The 4,981-nt window shown below is 40.6% G+C and overlaps 1 pseudogene; it reads left to right on the forward strand.

The window, feature by feature from the left end:
* The first annotated feature begins 315 nt into the window (after positions 1–315).
* LOC121474942 lies at positions 316–4,554 on the forward strand (annotated as a pseudogene).
* Positions 4,555–4,981: the final 427 nt, after the last annotated feature.

Here is a 4,981-nt window from a genome sequence, read left to right on the forward strand (position 1 = left end):
CAGTATAAACTATACTTAAAATAAATACTATAAATATAAACAAATGAAATAAATAAGTAATACATTGAGCCAAAGCCTCTTAATAGCATGTCATACATATTTAAGTAATACACCATTTAAGGAAATAATTTAATTCAAATACAAGAAAGGAGTAAAATTATCTACTACTTTAAGATACTCAATTTTAATGCCATTCATTGAAGTAAAAACATCGTTTTAATAATTTGTGAAATGTTGGTCGGGTGGTTTGAACCAGACGAAGACAGAACCGAAGCTGGGCACAGGCGGTGGACGTGGTCCCGCCAGGAGCCGAAGATGGCAGTGAACATATACTCAACGTCCGTCACCAGTGATAACCTAAGTCGACATGATACTCTGGCCTGGATCAATGAGTCTCTGCAGCTGAATCTGACAAAGATTGAACAGTTGTGCTCAGGGGCTGCCTATTGTCAGTTTATGGACATGCTATTCCCTGGCTCCATCGCCTTGAAGAAAGTGAAATTCCAGCCTAAACTAGAGCATGGATACATCCAGAACTTCAAAATACTACAAGCAGGTTTTAAGAGAATGGGTGTTGACAAAATAATTCCTGTGGACCAATTAGTAAAAGGAAAGTTTCAGGACAATTTCGAATTTGTTCAGTGGTTCAAGAAGTTTTTTGATGCAAACTATGATGGAAAAGACTATGACCCTGTAGCTGCCAGACAAGGTCAAGAAACTGCAGTGGCTCCCTCCTTTGTTGCTCCAGCTCTGAAACAAACCGAAGAAACCTCTCAGCTCTAGCAGTGCAGTTCCACAGAGGCCCATTGCAACACACAGAACTACTGCAACCCCTAAGGCTGGCCTGAGTGTGGTGCGAAAAAATCCTGGTGTGGGCAACAGGGATGATAAAGCAGCTGAATTGATGCAGCAGGTCAATGTATTGAAACTTACCATCAAAGACTTGGAGAAAGAGAGAGAGAGATTTCTACTTTGGAAAGCTAAGAAACATTGAATTGATTTGCCAGGAGAATGAAGGGGAAAACCCTATATTGCAGAGGATTGTGGACATTCTCTATGCCACAGATGAAGGCTTTGTGATATCTGATGAAGGGGGCCCACAGGAGGAACAAGAAGAGTATTCTTTCTTTTCTTTTTAATTTTTATTTATTTATGATAGTCACACAGAGAGAGAGAGAGAGAGGCAGAAACATAGGCAGAGGGAGAAGCAGGCTCCATGCACCAGGAGCCCGACATGGGACTGGATCCCGGGTCTCCAGGATCGCTCCCTGGGCCAAAGGCAGGCGCCAAACTGCTGCGCCACCCAGGGATCCCAGAACAAGAAGAGTATTAACAGCCTGGACCAGCAGAGCAACATCCGAATTCTTCACTCCAAATCATGTGCTTAACTGTAAAATATCCCCTTTTATTATTCTTAGAGAACTCACTGGTTTCTTTTCATGAGCAAACAGTACCTCTGCTTAAAGTGCACTTTGCAGAAGTTTCACCCCTTTTCCAATGAGTTTGAGTTAGGAGCTTTTACCCTGTGGCAGAGCAGTATTAACATCTAGTTGGGTCACCTGGGGAACAGAGAGGCTGACCACGGGGCTCACTGTGTGGATGCTGATAACACTCACTGCTGGAGAAGGTGCTTTTATGTCATATGCTGAGGTGGAGTCCTCAGTAGGGAAATGTAAAGACTGATTTGAGTTTTAAGCTAATGTGAAATCTTGGCAGAGAACGTTTTAATAAATAAATGCCTTAAGAGTATTTAAAATATGCTTCCATATTTCAAAATATAAAATGTACCATGACAGGAGATTTTACATGTTTGATATGGTGTCTGGGAAGGAGGAGCCAGACCTCTGGACCTTTGGAATCTGCTGTTCACAGGCCTTGCAGGGCTGCTTGAATCCTTGAAGATCTAGACCTTGGCTCAAAAGGGAATTTTAAAAAGTTGCTCTGTAAAGCCATTTGGTGTCCTTGACCAATCGTATCCCTTCTCTAAGAAGCAAGAGGCATTGTTGCCTGGATGAATAGAGGGCATGTTTCAGCCCTGAGATGCTTGAGTTGAAGAGCTTGAATTTCATTGAACATTTCTCTGACGATTTTTCCAGTTATCCCTAAAATTTCTATGTATTGTGTTTTTGGGAAATGAGGTGTGTCCAGTTTCTAAATCTAACAACTACTTTTGGGGACTTGCCCAGATCTCTGGAATTTGAATGGGGGTCATGTTCCATTTTACTGTCTTTTAAGTTTACATTGAACATGTTTCTCTTCTCTGCTCCCCGTGCCCACTGGGGACTCCTCTTTGGCTCCTTGAAGTTTGCTGCTTAAAGTGTAAGTTCAGCAGGCAGGTAGTCACGCCGCAAGTTCTTTCCAGACCTCTGGCAAAGGGAGTGACCAGTGAAGGCCATTGCTACCTTAGGATCTGCAAGGCTGGGTGTTCTCAGTACCTGCTGTCCACCGCCCTCCACTATTATCCGAATACTTTGCCAGTGCACTAATCTCTTTGGAGATAAAATTCGTTAGCATGTTACTAAATGTTAATTTTCTTTTGCAGAAGATAAGCACCGTATCTGAATTAATTATTAATATTTAAAATATTTCATTCCTTAACTCTTCCTCATTGCTTTGCCCCTAGCCTATTCAGTTCCTTTGTTTGGCAGAATTCTGCAAAATGTGTGTCACCCACTACTGAGATTGTTCAGCCCCTGATGTATTTGTATTGATTTGTTCCTGTGGTAGCTTGTCCTAAAATGTGTGTAGAAAGCAGATATTTTATGATAAAATTGTTGTATGGTGCATGCTCTGTGTGGAATTCAGAGGAAAACCCAGAGTCAGTGATTAACAATGCCAAAAAATGCAAGTAACTAGCCATTGTTCAAATAACAGTGGTGCTATTTCTCTTTTGTGGCCTTTTAGACTTTTGTTGCCCTAAAATTCCATTTTATTGAGAACCCATTTTCTGCCTGGTCTTTCTTGACAGGGTTTTTTTCTACTTTAAACAGTTTCTAAATAAAATTCTGTATTTCAAGAAAAAAATAATAATAATTTGTGGAATGTTGTAAATATTATGCTCCTATTTTTATGAAGGCATGACAACGAATAAAATTTGGGGGTTATATACGGTTTATGTTTTTTTCTCTTCTTTCAATTCCAGACATATTCACTATAATACCAAGTTTTAGTTTTTGGTATATTCTCTTCAATAAACACAAAACCTTTGGGGCACTGGGTGTCTCAGTGGTTGAGCATTTGCCTTCAGCTCTGATCATGATCCCTTGGGTCTTGTGAGTGAGGCCCGCATCAGGCTCCTTGCAACTTGCAAGGAGCCTGCTTCTCCTTCTGCCTCTGCCTCTCAGTGTGTGTCTATCCTGGATAAATAAATAAAATCTCAAAAAAAAAAAAAAAGACAAAAGCTTTAAAAGTAATGTATAGCATTGAGGCAATGAGAGGAAGAGACTGGAAAAGAGAAAGGAAGAACAGTTTTGAACTTCACATACCTCTGTTGGTGACAAATTTCTAGGAATTGTTTGTTCTCCTTAATGTTTGTACTCCTTTTAAATGAATTTTTAGCTGCCTTGCACCTTGCTAGCACAGACACTTACTTGTCCTTTATCAGCTGTGAAAATCAGTTTAAAAAAAAAAAAAGTTCTCCAGGAGGCAGTTGTGGTGTCTATTTCAAAGTGGCCAACTCCTGCCCACTGGCCTTGGCGGCACTCATAGAGGATCATTAGGGAAGCACAGCTGGCTAATTGATCATGGTGTTTCTAGAAGTGAAGCAGATAAGCCCAATAAATTCTTACTTGATCTGTATAAGCAGAGAAGTTTTAGGTCGGGGTCAAGTGAACAGAAGCCTAACTTGAACCATAAAAACAAAGTCAGAGTCACTCAATCAGTTACTGATTTGAGTCCATTTATAGACATAGAAGCCCTTGTATGAAGGAGAGGCCAGGTCTCCTTGAGGAAGGACACCAGTAGACTACAAATAATTTATATTGTTAATCATTCTCCTAACTTTTCCCAAAGTGACCTATGACCTTTTACTGGGGTAAAAGTACATGGGAAAAAGAAAATAATCAGGAATTTCAGGGACTCCTGGGCACTGGCTCTGCACTAACACTAATTATAGGAGACCCAAAACATCACTGTGATCTACCAATTAAAGTAGGCATTATGGAGGTCAGGTGATCAATGTAATTTTAGCTTAGGCCTATGTCACAGTGGGCCCAGTGGTTCCACAATCCTTTTTGAGGATTTCTCTTCTGCATTTCAGAATGGATAATTAGAATAGATATACTCAGCAGCCGTCAGACTCCCCACATTGGTCTGACTTGTGCAGTTAGGACTATTATGGTGAGCTGAGTGGAAGTCCCTAGGACAGCCTCTATCTTGGAATATGGTAAATGAAAGTAATTCCATTTTCCTGGAAGGATTACGGTGAGTAGTGACACCAGAAAGGGCTTTGAAGTTTATGGGGATGATGATTTCCACCACATCCGCATTCGACTTGCCTATTTGGTCTGTACAGAAGACAAATGGATCTTGGAGAGTTACAGTGGATTATCATAGCCTGAACCAGGTGGTAAATCCAATTGCAGCAGCTATGACAGATGTGGTTTAATTGTTTGAGCAAATTAACACACCCCCTGATTACCTGGTATGTAGCTATCGAGCTGGCAAGTGCCTTTTTTTCCATCCCTGTCAATAAGGTCCATCAGAAACAGTTTGTTTTTAGGTGGCAAGGCCAACAAAACACCTTTACTGTCCTATTTCATGGATACATCAGCTCTTGTGCCGTATGTCATAATTTAGTTTGCACAGATCTTTATCACTTTGCCTTTGCATAAGTTATCACATGGGTCCATTCCATTGATGATATTATACTTACTGGACCTAGTGAACAAGTAGTAACTACTCTAGACTTACTGGTAAACATTTGAGAGCCAGATGGTAGGAAATAAATGCAAGAAAAATTAAGGGGACTTCTACCTCAGTG

Source organism: Vulpes lagopus, chromosome 13 (genome assembly GCF_018345385.1).
Source record: "Vulpes lagopus strain Blue_001 chromosome 13, ASM1834538v1, whole genome shotgun sequence".
NCBI classification, from domain to species: domain Eukaryota; kingdom Metazoa; phylum Chordata; class Mammalia; order Carnivora; family Canidae; genus Vulpes; species Vulpes lagopus.